Here is a 14,041-nt window from a genome sequence, read left to right as displayed (position 1 = left end):
TAGGCCCGATGAGAAAAGGGGCCCAAAAGAAGTAACTGAAGGGAGGAAGGATGTGGTTTGGCTTGCAGATCTAGGGGATGGAGCCTGTATTGTGAAGAAGTATGGATGCAGGAAAGCTCTGCCTGTGGCCATGGGAACGTGAGGCAGCTCTGTTACATCTTGGTCAAATGAGAAGCAGACTCCCAAGGCCAGAAGGGCTGCTGCCCCTGACGGCCTCCCATCCAAAAGATTTTACAACTCCTCAAAGCAGTGCCCCTAAGCAGCTGGGGACCAATCATTCAAACACAGGTCTGTGGAGGACACCATACATTCAAACCATCAGTTATGGACCACAGCAATGGAAAGATGGTAACTGTTATCTTATAGTGCTATGATGTGGATAGAGAGTGTTCTCTAAATGCCCAGGTGTTGAAGGTTTGGGCCCTAGCATGGTGCTTTTGGGAGGAAGTGGAACCTAGTGAAGAGAAGGGACCTAGTAAGCACAAGTCCCAGGAGCTATTCCTGTGAGGGATTGTGTGGCTTTATGTTAACTCTACACAAGCTAGAGTCATCAGAGGGGAGGAGACCCTGATGGAGAAAATGCCTTCATACCAGGCAGTGGTGGCGCACCCCTTTAATCCCAGCACTTGGGAGGCAGAGGCAGATGGATTTCTGAATTTGAGGCTGGCCTGGTCTACAGAGTGAGTTCCAGGACAGCCAGGGCTACACAGAGAAACCCTGTCTCGAAAAACAAAAACAAAACCAAATTAAAAAAAAAAAAATCTGGCAAGCCTGTGGAGAATTTTCTTAATTAGTGATTAATGGGGAAGGGCCCAACCCATTATGAGTGATGCTATCCCTAAGCTGGATTCTATAAGAAAGCAGGCTGAGCAAGCCATGGAGGGCAAACCAGTAAGCAGCAACCCCCACACCCCACCATTGCCTCTGCATCAGCTCTTACCTCCAGGTTCCAGCCCTGTTTGAGTTCCTGACTTCACTGTCTTTGATTTTAAAAAAATTATTTATTTTATGTATATGAGCACATTGTAGCTGTCTTCAGACACACCATAAGAGGCCATCAGATCCCATCACAGATGGTTGTGAGCCACCATGTGATTGCTAGGAATTGAACTCAGGACCTCTGGAAGAGCAAGCAGCCAGTGCTGGTGACTGCCACGTCATCTCTCTAGCCTCCACCTCTTCCTTTTTAAAAAAAAATTTTATGGCTGTATCACTGAAGAGGATTTCATTGCACCTGCACTCACTTTCTTAATTGTTACCGTTATTGTTACACTGTTAACAAAGATTCAGTGGACATGCTCTGACAGACTGATCTTATTTCTTTTGGAGATAGTAGTGGGGTTGCTGGTCCTATGGTCATTCTATTTTTATTTCTTGAACGTCCCCATATTGCTTTCCATGATGGGTATGAACATTCTTTTCCCCGGTGTTCGGGAATTCCTTTGACTCTGCACCCCCGCCAGCCAGCACTTGCTGTAATCATTTCGACAATGGTTGTCCTTACTGGGGTTATGACAAGGACACGGGCTGTATTTGCTAGAAATGCTGACGTTGCCCTGAGCCTGCAGATGTCTAATGGATAACTAAACGCAAGATAAAACTTTGCACCTCTGCCTTCGTTTTGTATTTGCTTCTTCTGCCTTAAACTTTGGAACAAATTCCTGCCTGACTCTACATGTTAATCATTTAGGTAGTGTTTGCCCTATAATCCTCTTTTTCAAGGTTCAATGCACCCAGATAAATATCTAGGAAGTTTTAAAGATTTTTCTGGAACATCCCGAACGCCCTGCTGCAGAATTCCTAGAGGGACACTCCTAGAAGTCTACATTCCTGGCCCGGGACCTTCCAGGAACAGGGCTTTTGCAGGCAGCTCTACCCACGTGGATACTGTCCGCTTAAGCTGGAGCCATCTTCTCGTGTGTACTGAGTCGTGTCTCCCTCCCAGGATGACATGTCAGATGGAACGACAACATGTAAGGTGAATGGAGGAGATTGCACCCTTAGTGCCAGCAACTTCCTCAGCACCAAGAGGCCGTTGTTCCGCTGCGAGCAGCAGCTACTGTTCACCCTGGCAAGGCTGCGTGCAAACTTCTTGCGCCCCTGCCTTTGTTCTCTTCGCTCTGAACAACCCCGGCCCATTCTTGATGCCCGGGAGACAACCCTTGGACTTGTTTTCCTCCCAGGGGCACACTGACTTTCTTGTCTGTTTTTGAGCTATGTCCTCATGTAGCCTCTCCTGGCCTCAAACTCATTTGTCAAACTGTGGATGACCCTACACTTCTGACACCCCTGCCTCCACCCCCAGACTCTGACACTGCTGGGCTTACAGGCATGTAACACATGCCCTATTTATACAGCGCTGAGAATAGACCCCCAGGCCGGTGCAAGCAACTGAACTACATCCCCAGCTGAGGGAGTCGGAGTTAGATCCCCGACAGGCAGGTGGATAAGAAGAGGGGCCACAAATAGATAAAAAAGGATGGGAATTTCTTCTCATACTCCTGACTCGATCTAAATATCTGGTGGGTTTTTCCTCCTACCACTAGGGTTCCCCTGCCACTGGGATTGGAGACTGGAGGAGATGAAATGAATGCCTATTTTATCATGAGGCAGAGGCCGGGGTGGAATTTCGTGGCGTGGAGCATCAAATGCAAGTATTTTATTTAAAGGCTTGGCTCCTTGGGGTGGTACTGGAAGATGGAGGAACCTTTAAGAGAAAGGTCACTAGGGTCGCTGAGGGCATGCTCTAGAAGAGGATTGTGGGAACCAATTCTCTTTCTCTCACTCTTCCTGGCTCACAAGACGAGAAGCTTCCTATGTTATGCATTTCCAGCATAACGTGCCTTGGTGGATGAAAATGATGACAAGACCGCTCCAGGGTATGGCTGAGGAAGAGGGGTTTAGTGTAGATATGAGCATCTGCGAGACTCCGGACTGAACCAGGCCATGAGAGGAGAGAGAGAAGGCAAAGCGAGAGGGGAAGAGTAGAGAGAGTAGAGAGGGCAAATGGATCAAGGGAGGAGCCGAGGACCAAGAGAGTGCAGGGCGGAAATGGGAAGTGGATGGCGTGAGAAGCTGGAGGAAGGGAAGCAAAGCCCCTGGGCTGGAGAGATTTAGGATAAGGGGGCGGGGCGAGAAGTGCTGGGCGGAGCCACAGGGAGCTCACTGAGCTTTGTCCAGGGTTTCTTTAGGACCTGACAGTTGGAGGCCCCAAATAATAGGGCACTCAATTCTGTTTTCAATTAGCAATAATCGCACCTCGGATAAACCTCAGTGACTACGATACTGCTACTGCGCAAAGCTGGGCACTCAATTTTGGACTGACTATGTAAAACTACGATTCAAAATTAAACTTTTTTTTCTGAATTTTAATTTATTTTAAAACATTATTTATTTTTTATGTATGTGTATGTATGTGAGCCTATATTACTGTATGTGCCAAAAGAGGGCATCAAATCCCCTGAGACTCGAGTTGTAGGCAGTTGTGAGGTACTATGTAGGTGCTGAACTTAGGACCTCTGCAAGAACAGTCAGTGCTCTCAACCACTGAGCCATCTCTCCAGCCTTCCTTTTTCTTTCTTAAACATTATTTTATTTTTTTAAAAGATTTTTTTTTAATTTTATTTATATGAGTACATTGTAGCTGTCTTCAGACAGATTCAGATGATGCCTTCAGAAGAGGGCGTCAGATCTAATTGCAGATGGTTGTGAGTCACCATGTGGTTGCTGGGAATTGAACTCAGGACCTTTGGAAGAGCAGTCAGTGCTCTCAACCACTGAGCCATCTCTCCAGCCTTCCTTTTTCTTTTTTATTGTTAGTTTCTTTAGTGTTCAGACAATAAATTTCTTTCGGGGGACTTTTTTTTTTTTTGGGGAAGGGCTTAAGTATCCCAGGTTATCCCAAGAATCACTATATAGCCACAGATGACAAACTCTTGATCCTCGCATGTCATATTTCAAATCTTGGTATTAAAGGCATGTGCTACCATCCCATATTTCATTATATTTGTATGCCTATATAACATACACACCTTGCTCATATCCATATATATATACACATACATATATGTATATATATACATACATATGTATGCATGCATATATATATATATATATATATATATATATATAATTTAAATCTAGATCCTACATATGATAGACTAACCCTTTTTCTTTTATAAGTTATTTTCTTCAGGTATTTTACTATAGAAATGGAAAGCTGCCTGATACAGAAACCTATCGGTAAATGCTTTCAAACTAGATGTTGATAATGTCTAAAATAAATAAATCTTCACTAGACAGCCCAGGAATGCTGTGTTCACCCACTGTGTATGAAAGGAGAGGCTGCGTCATGCTTGATACGTGAAGCAGTGTATGTAAATACTCACTGCTGGTACTGTTCCGAAAGACCTAGACCCTCCTTTGGTGCTGCCTGTGTTTAGACTTTACAGAAGCAGGTTTGCTTTCCTAGTTAACCCTTCCCTAACCTGTATCCTCCAGTTTGCTAATGATCTACAGTTTGAGGTCATACTCCATTCTCAGGTGATTTTATTGCCTGTTTGGCCTAGCGATTTCGAAGCCAAAAGCAAACTAGCTTCCTTGAATGTGCACGATGGACATCTTTTGTGCTTTTAGCTGGTGTTCGTGGTGAGAATGGAAGCAAGCATCTCCAAAGGGATATCCTCGGGGAAAGACTTGTGTGTCTGCCCGCTGTAACCTTAGACATGAGTTTTCCGACTTGAGAAAAGTCACAGTCCCTTCCACAACTTCTGGTATTTTGTGGGGAGAAAGGAAGGGAATGCTGGGCTGGGCTTAGGATTCCTCAGGCTCAGTTAGACTATGGGAACAAGTTTGTGACCTTCATTTTGCTTCAGTGTCCTGGCTAGTTTTATGTCTGCTTCATACAAGCTAGGGTCCTTAGAGAACATGGCTCCATAAGATCAGGCTATAGGCATATATATATAACCTGAAAGTTATTTTCTTAATTAGTCACTGAAGTGTATCAGTTCCTGCCTCTAGGTTCCTGCCCTGTTTTAGTTTCTATCCTGACTTTCTTGGATGATGAACAGTGGTGTGGAAGCGTAAGCTAAATAAACCCTTTCCTCCTCAACTCTTTGGTCATGGTGTTTTACAACAATAGTAGTCCTAACTGAGGCAAGTTGGTACCGGGATAGTGGGTGTAGCTGTGACAGAACTGACCACATTTTTTGGGAGGATTGTGGAAGAACTTTGGGCTAGAAAAGCTATTGAGTGTCATGAGCTCAATGAGCTGTTCTGTGGGAGCTTGGAAGACAAGAATTCTGAGAGCCATGCAGAAGATGGAGGCCTGCTTGTAACACTTCAGAGACCCTACGGGGGCACTTGCATGAAGAATCTGTGGTATTTGGTCAGCTGCAACGGAAGGATCAGCTGCGATTAATAAGAGACCAGAACCTCTAAAGTAGAATGTTTGCTTTGCTGGGACAATGGGTGCTGGTCAGCTAGGGCTGAAGAATCAGCTATGGTTAAGAAGAGACCAGCATCATTGAGGTGAAATCTTCTGGGAAGCGTTTCCTTAGGGCCAGCACACAGAAGCTGTGATCCAGAAGTGGCCACGTTTGTGCTGCCTTGTGATAGCAGCTAAACTTGGTAGTTTAAATCACCCAGGTGGTACTGGTTTTGAAGGCAGGAAGGGGTCATGGAGAACAGCTGTGGTTTGCCACTGGGAGAAACCATAAAGGAAGGCACATCCAGAGAAGCAATAGAAGCCCCTGGCATTCAAGAGGTCATGCAGAGAAGTTGAGGCTTGGCACCGTGAAGAGAGCCTGTGAGAGGCTATTGGTGGAAGTGTAACCCAGTTTTAGCAGAAGACTCCAGTACTTTGGAGATTCTAGTCCCATGCATGGGATGACTGCCAAGAGCAGCAGTAGCTGTCACTAGAAGACAAGCTGTGTGTATTGCAGAGAGCAGAGCCAGAGAAGGGTCCCAAGCCACCTGGAGGAGGCCAGATTGTGAGTAACTCTCAGATATTAGGCACTGAGTTATCTATACTATTAAGAGTTTTGATTTTGCTTTGTTCATGTTGTGGCTGTGTCCTGGTTTCTCTCTCTTAAAGTACGAAAGCACTTATTTTTGATTTTACAAGAGCCCACAGTTGAGAGACTTTAAACTTATTATTTTTTAAAATCTTACAGAAAATTTAGATTTTAAAAGAGATTAAAAGAGACTGGTTTTTTTTTTTTTTTTTTTTTTTTTTTTTTTTTTTTTTTTTTTTTTTTTTTTTTTTTTTTTAAAGAGACAGCCTTTAAAGTGGTGAATTTGTAAGGCTGTGGGACATTCTGAGTTTGTAAAATGTTTTTGTCTTAGAGTTTCTGTTGCTATGAGGAGGCACCGTGACCACAGCAACTCATAATGGAAGACTTTTAATTGGGGCTGCCTCACAGGTTCAGAGGTTTAGTCCATTATTGTCATGGTGGGAAACATAATGGTGCCCAGGCAGACACGGTGCTAGAAAAGGAGCCAAGTGCTCTACACTGGGGTCTGTAGGCAGCAGGAAGAGAGAGTGATACTGGGCCTGGCTTGAGCATTTGAAACCTCAAAGCCCCACCCTCAGTGACACACTTCTCCAACAAGGCCACACCCACTCCAACAAAGCCACACCTTCTAATACTGCCCCTCCCTAAGAGCCTGTGGGAGCCATTTTCATTCAAACCACCACAGTCTTAAATTGTGATGTCTTTATTAATATGTTTATGTTGGGAATGAACAAGAAAGAACAGGTTGTGGCTTAACAGTGATATGTTTGTGTATCAAATTGATAAGAGGTCAGCTGTTCTGGTTAGTTTATGTCAGCTGGACACAAACTAGAGTCATCAGAAAGGAGGGAGCCTCAACTGAGAAAAGGCCTCCACAGGTTCAGGCTGTATGCAGGCCTATAAAGCAATTTCTTAATTAGTGATTAGTGTGGGAGGGCTCAGTCATTATGGGTGGGGCCATGCCCTGGCCTGGAGCTCTTGGGTTCTATAAGAAAGCAACCACGGGGAGCAAGCCAGTAAGCACTGATGCCATGGCCTCTGCAACAGTTCCTGCCTCCAGGTTCCTGTCCTACATGAGTTCCTGCCTCCACTGCTTTTGATGGTGAGCTGTAATGTGGAACTGTGAGCAACACAAACCTTTTTCTTTCCAAGTTGCTTTTGGCCCTGGTGTTTCATCACAGCAAACTGTAACCCTAAGACAGTCAGCTTTGTCATGGCCATAAGCTGGGATGCGTTTGATGTTCTCCAGAGCCTATTTGTAATATATAACCATTGAAATTATCTAGTATTTTTTTTTTTTACCAGTGAAGATAGGAGGGGTGTGAACTGAGGTAGAAACCTGCTAGCTCAGTGAGGTAATTTCTTCGTCTTTCTTTTTTTAAAAAAATTTATTTATTTATTTTTATGTAGATGAGTGTACTGTAGCTGTCTTCAGAAATACCAGAAGAGGGCATCAGATCCCATTACAGATGGTTGTGAGCCACCATGTGATTGCTGAGAATTGAACTCAGGACCTCTGAAGGAGCAGTCAGTGCTCCTAACCCCTGAGCCATCTCTCCAGCCCAATTTTATTTTCTTAACGATATACAAAGTATCTTTACAAGCCTGATCCTAAAACAAAACTGCCAGCTCTTTAGAAAGCTCTTTCTACCTGTGTCATTCTACAGAGCTAGTCTACCTTCTCTTGAGCTCCAAACCCAAGAGGGGTTCTTAGCTCTTTTTCCTAGAATCCTGTTTCACCTGTATCCTGACAGCTGCTTCTCTGTTGTCCCTGGAAGCCTAAAGAGAAAATCTCTAAAATCCTATCTTTCACCTTCCACAAAGGTGTGTGCTGGAGAGAACCATTAAAGGTCCAATCGGTTATAAAAGAAATCTCCAGCTCTTCCCCTATACCCTTGCCAGGGGGAACCATGTCACCATCATGGAGGCAGGGACCCCAAGACAAGTCAGTAAGGGTCAAATCCTTTCACCTTCACAGTGAGGTAGCTCAAGGCCATCCAGCTGACTTTGCCCTGAGCTTTAGAGTGAGGACCACAAGACTTCTCCCAAGCAACTTGCCTTAAAATAGGCAGGGACTTTCCATTCTTTAGCATTCATATTTATGGAGGCTTTTAGTGGCACGCCCACACTGCATCTCTTCAGGACGCACGTAACTGCAGCTGACATCCATTTAAGCTTTTATTTTTTGCTAACAATTAGGTTTTCTAGGTACAATAATCAAATATCCTGTAACACCTCTTGGTCTATCTGCTGTCAATATGGGAGGGGGAGGGTGTGGCAGGAAGGACAGCTAGAGACTGAGGCGGTGGGAGAGTGAGGGTGAGGTCACACCTCTCAGTAGACTCCGAAGCAGGGACTGCAGAGGGTACTTTAGGTAGCTCCCAAGACCAGGCTGTAAATGTAAAGACCAGGCCACGCCCATTTTCCAGCAAGTTTGCACATTCTAAAGGCTCCCCTATCTCCCCAACAGTGCTCTGGTCTAGGGACTGGCCTCCCAACAGTGCTGTCGGCTAGGGACCTGGCTTACCTTTTGCCAATGATAACTTTGTTCTGTTTGTTTGGTTTCTGACCCCAGGCCAAGTGACTGAGGTGCGTATTTCACATACCAAGGCAGACCTGGCTTCCAGGTTCTCCCAGCATCCCTCAGTCCTATGTGGCATACCCTGCTCCCCATTCTGAACTTCCCAGCCCAGGGGCTGGGCTGCTCTTCCCCTAGAGGCTCTTCTCTATATAATGCAGATGTTTTGCTCTCTCCTCTCACCTTCTTTCTCTTCTCAGCCTCTCTCTGTGCACCCTCTCTTGTGTTCTCTCTTCCTCTTCTCTCTCTCCCTTCCCATGTCGACTTCTCAAGCTGCTTCCTTGAGGTTTCCAGAGAACAAGCTTCATAGTGTCATGACCATATCTCATTTGACTCTATAGCCCAGGCCAGTAACTGTCAGGAACTGAGCCTGTGAAAAGTCAGTCTACAATGAATTTTCACCATTAATACTCTCCTTTCTCTCTTCAGTGCCTCAAAAAAATCCTCTGCCTAGTTCTTCTTTTCTCTTCCTCCCTCTTCCTCCCTCTACCCTCCTCCCTCTTCTTTTCCTTCCCCCTCCTTTGTGAGACAGGAACTAACTCTCTCTCTCTCTCTCTCTCTCTCTCTTTCTCTCTCTCTCTCTCACACACACACACGTGAAATATGATACTTCTAGGAATCAATATTTTACTTATACAAATACTTTTTGAAATAATGGGACACAGGAAGAAATAGATTAGAATGCTACTGTTGAAAACAACGTGGGGTTGTACTGCCCAGGCATTCCCTGGGCTGAGGGGACGAAGTACTAGGAGGGTCATGGGAGGCTGCCACCAAATGCCTCCAGCAGGTAGCAGGGTCTAAGCCCTGTTTTAGTCCAAGGCCACCTCCTCTCAGGAGGCCACCCACTGTGCTCAGTATGAAGGTGGAAATGTGAGCTTTTCTGTCCCTTCTGGGACAGCCCCCGTGTTGCACCTTCCTTTTAAGAAGCTGAGTGGCAATTCTTTATCTAATTATTCTGTCTTTTATAAATGACATGCGTGTTTATTGACACATTATGAATTATGACTTGATCTACGAATATTTTTGGCCCATTACCTCATTCAAACAAGTTAAGAAACATTCCTTAAAAAATATCTAGAAAACCTTTCTCTCTCCCATTCTCTTCCCCTTCCTCTCCCTGCCATCTCTTCTCTTCTTTTTCTCCTCCTCCTTTGTTTTTTAAAGATTTTATTTTTATTTAAAATTGTGTATATGTGTGTGCCTTTGCGTATGAGGAGGCATTTCCTAGCCAATACTTTGCGTGCTCTCCAGTTAAGAATTCTAAAATATAACTGTCTGTCTATCTATCCATCCATCCATCCATCTGCCTGCCCGTCTGTCTGTCCACCCTTCCACTCACCTATCCACTCACCTATCCACCTATATCTATCTATCTATCTATCTATCTATCTATCTATCTATCTATCTATCTATCTATCTGCCTGCCCATCTGTCTGTCCATCCATCCATCCATCCATCCATCCATCCATCCATCCATCTAAGACAGGGTTTCACTATATGGTCCCAAATGGCCTGGACACTGCTGTGTACACTGGATTGACCTTGAACTCACTGAGATTAGCCTGCCCTGCTCTTAAGAGTTCTGGGATTAAATACATGTGCTCCTGCAATTGGCTCAAATTCTCTTTATTTTATTTTATTTTATTTATTTATTTTTGTTTTTCGAGACAGGGTTTCTCTTTATAACCCTGGCTGTCCTGGAACTCACTCTGTAGATCAGGCTGGCCTCAAAATCAGAAATCTGCTTGCCTCTGCCTCTGCTGGGATTAAAGGCATGCACCACCACTGCCTAAATTATCTTTTTTAAAACAAATTTATTGCCGGGCTGTGATGGCGCACGCCTTTAATCCTAGCACTTGGGAGGCAGAGGCAGGCAGATTTCTGAGTTTGAGGCCAACCTGGTCTACAGAGTGAGTTCCAGGATAGCCAGGACTACACAGAGAAACCCTCCTCAAATTGTCTCTTAAGATGAAAATCTGATTAGTCACTGTGCTGATTTGAATAAGAATGGCTTCCACAGATTCCTAGGTTTGGATACTTTGTCATTAGGGACTGGCACTATTTGAGAAAGATTAGGACTTGTGGCTGAGAAGATGTGACCTTGTTGGAGGAGGTGTGTCAATTGGGGTAGGCTTTGATTTTTCAAAAGGCCATACCAAGCCAGTCTTTCCCGCCTTTCCTCCTCTTCCTCCACTTCTTCCTCCTCCTCTTTTCTTTCCCTCCTCCCCTTCTCCTCTTTCTCTTCTTCCTCCTCCCCCTCCCTTTTCCTCTTCCTCTTCCATTCTTCACCTGCTTCCATGCTGCTGTGTTTCCTGCCAGGAATATGACCTCTGAAATTCTAAGTCAGCCCCAATTAAGGGCTTTATTTTAATTATTATTTTGTAAGAGCTGCCTTGGTCATGATGACTCCTCAACAGCAATAGGACAGAGACTAAGATGCTCACTTATCTTCCTAAATCCCTAAGACTTTCTTCCTGTTGCTCTTAAGACAAAGACCAAACTTATGAGGCAGAGGCCCGAAGACTGTAAAGGATTTGGTTATTGTTTATTTGTTCTTGTTTTTCTGAGACAGTGTCTCATGTCTCTCATGAGACTGGCCTCACATTTGCTGTCCAACAGATCCTTCTGCCTCTGCTTCCTGAGCACTGGACGATGGGTGTTCACCAGTGCCCTAGTTAGATTTCTGTCAACTTGACAAAAGCTACAATCATCTTAAATGAGGGAGTCTCAGTGGAGAAAATATTCCCATCAGACTATCCTGGAGGCCAGCCTGCGGGGCTCTGTTTTCACTGGTGATTGATGTGGAATTAAAGTTGTGTACCAGCTACACCTGGTCCAGCCTTTCCCTGCCCTTCCCTGCCTCGCCTCCTCTCCTAGCCTCAACTACTCCATATGTGTATGGGTATTTTTCTTGCATGTATATTTGCATACCACATGCATGCCTGGTGCCCGTGGAGGCCAGAAAACAATACCATGTTTCCTGGAATTAGAATTACAGACAGTTGTAAGTTTTTTGTGTTGGGTGCTGGGAATTGAACCCTGGTCCTCTGAAAAAGCAGTGTTCTGAACTATTGAACCATCTCTCCAGCCCTGGCTTTTTCTCTCTCTGAGACAGTCTTATTCTGTGGTCCAGGCATATCCATAACTCATGATGTAGCCTGCATGGGTTGGTCTTGAGCTCATAGCAACCGTCCTGCTTCAGCTTGGCAAGTGTTGGGACTATAAGTATGAGCCACTCACTGTGCTCGACTTCTGCTCACACCTAACTTCCTATTTAGCTAAGCAGGGTGGACACCCATCTCTAATCTAAAAACTTGGGAGGCAAAGGCAGAAGGATCAAGAGTTCAAGGTCAGCCTGTGTTATATTGTTACAGTAGCGTTGGAGAACCATTACATGAGAAAATTATTTTCTTATGAAGAAAATGAAATCTCTAGCCTGGGTAAAGACCCTACATCCAGTTGGGCTGGCCCATTGCCTGGCTTAGGGACAACCTCTTGGGAAGATGGATTTGTCATGCTAAAGGGATGGCAATTATCCCTTTCTTAAGATAATGCATTTTTGAGCAGGCTGCATCGCTTCCACACTTGTCTGCGAGGAGCGGAAGAGGAAGGATGTCGTCAGGGCTTAAGGCTGAGCTGGAGTTCCTAGCATCCATCTTTCACAAGGACCACAAGCAGCTGCGCATCGTGAGCTGGAAGCTGGATGAGCTGACATGTGAGTTCCTGGAGCCCTCGATGCCGACACCACTCACCCTGTACTGCAACATCGCCGAGTCCTACCCATCTTCGCCACCGATATGGTTCGTGCAGTCTGAGGATCCAAAACTCGCATTGATCGCGGAACGCCTGGAACATTTAATGTCTAAGAACATTTCGCTTAGTCAGCAGCTCAAGTGGCTGATCCACGAACTCTGCAGCATACATAACCTGCCTGAGCACCTGGATGTGGAGATGCTAGACCAGCCGGTCCCCATCGCTCAGAAGACGACCAACGAAGAGGTGCCTTCAGAAGATGAAGATGCAGCTGTCGGTCTGGAAGATTTGGATCATTATGAGCTGACAGAAGAAGAGACTAGTGGTGAGAAAACGTCAGAGGACAAAGAGCTTGAGAAAGAGCATTTTACAATATTAGAGAATATCAGGAAGAGCCAATGGCAAGAACATTTGAGAGGTACCGTGTCTGGCTCAGTACATGCTTCAAATAGACTTATGAAAGAACTCCGAGAGATATACAGATCACAGAGTTACAAATCGGGGACTTATTCCGTGGAACTGATAAATGACAGCTTATATAACTGGCACGTTAAACTGAGGAAGGTTGACCCTGATAGTCCCTTGTACAGTGACCTTCAGCTCTTGAATGAAAAAGAAGGCATAGACTATATTTTGCTTAACTTCTCTTTCAAAGATAACTTTCCGTTTGATCCTCCATTTGTTCGCATCGAGTGTCCCATTATTTCCCAAGGGCATGTCTTGGATGGAGGGACATTGTGTATGGAACTGCTCACCAAGCAGGGCTGGAGCAGCGCCTACTCCATAGAATCGGTCATCATGCAGATCAATGCCACCTTAGTCAAAGGGGAGGCCAGGGTATCCTTTGGAGCAGATAAGAATGAATATGATCTAGAAACAGCCCTAAAGTCCTATAACTACTTTGTGCAGGTGCATGAGGAAAAAGGCTGGTTCACTCCTCCCAAGGAAGATGGGTAAATAGTAGAGTGCCTTGTTATTCGGAACAATGTAGCTTTAAAGATACGACCTTTGCATATCTTTGTATCAGTAGTGGGGAAGTATTAGCTAATTGATGTTTTAGTGGATAATCTGTCAACTGATGGCCAATAGAAGTTCCAACCTTTTCATTTTGCTTACTGTGGGCAGAACTGTGAGCTTTTACTGTGGTTTTCCCCTGATAACCATAACATCCATTTTTCATCATCTGTTTTCTTTGATTAAGTGAAATGTGTTAAGTAGGCCAGTCAGTTGTAATTTTAGATAATGTTTTTTATTGGGCTATGGGGGGGGGGGGAAGGGGAAAGGGAGGGGGGAGGGAGGGGATTATGAGTATTTACAGACATTTGTTTCATTTAGTGCCAATAAAAGTTTTACCAATGTCCAATACTGGCTTAGAAAAAATAAAAATAATATTAATAATAAAAAGATAATACATTTTTCCTTCCCAGAATTCCTGACCTTGTGCAGTTGCTATAGCATCAACTGTTAGGCCTGTCCATCTTTTAAAATCCTGACTCAGACAGGTATAACTTTATCTTTAAAAACCAAACCAAACCAAACCAATCCAACCAACTCTTCCTCCTCCTCCTCTTCTTCTCCTTCTCCTCCTCCTCCTCCTCCTCCTCCTCCTCCTCCTCCTCCTCCTCCTCCTCCTCCTCTTCCTCCTTTCAATTCTTGCCAAAGCTTGGGCATAATGTCTCAGATGTCTTGGGTC

At 44.7% G+C, this 14,041-nt stretch overlaps 1 non-coding gene and 1 pseudogene across 2 annotated transcripts; one reads left to right on the top strand and one right to left on the bottom strand.

The window, feature by feature from the left end:
- Window positions 1–3,159: 3,159 nt before the first annotated feature.
- LOC117715895 (U4 spliceosomal RNA) lies at window positions 3,160–3,303 on the bottom strand. The gene has a single exon (XR_004607682.1). It is a non-coding gene; the product is annotated as a U4 spliceosomal RNA (small nuclear RNA).
- Window positions 3,304–5,806: 2,503 nt separating this feature from the next.
- On the top strand, window positions 5,807–13,599 carry LOC117715551 (ubiquitin-conjugating enzyme E2 Q2 pseudogene; annotated as a pseudogene). Its single transcript, XR_013112389.1, has 2 exons — window positions 5,807–5,990; window positions 12,163–13,599. The product of XR_013112389.1 is annotated as a ubiquitin-conjugating enzyme E2 Q2 pseudogene (transcript).
- The last annotated feature ends 442 nt before the right edge of the window (window positions 13,600–14,041 follow it).

Source organism: Arvicanthis niloticus, chromosome 9 (genome assembly GCF_011762505.2).
Source record: "Arvicanthis niloticus isolate mArvNil1 chromosome 9, mArvNil1.pat.X, whole genome shotgun sequence".
Lineage (NCBI taxonomy): Eukaryota > Metazoa > Chordata > Mammalia > Rodentia > Muridae > Arvicanthis > Arvicanthis niloticus.
Note: the sequence above shows the minus strand (reverse complement) of the source record. Positions and strands in the feature narration are given on the sequence as shown.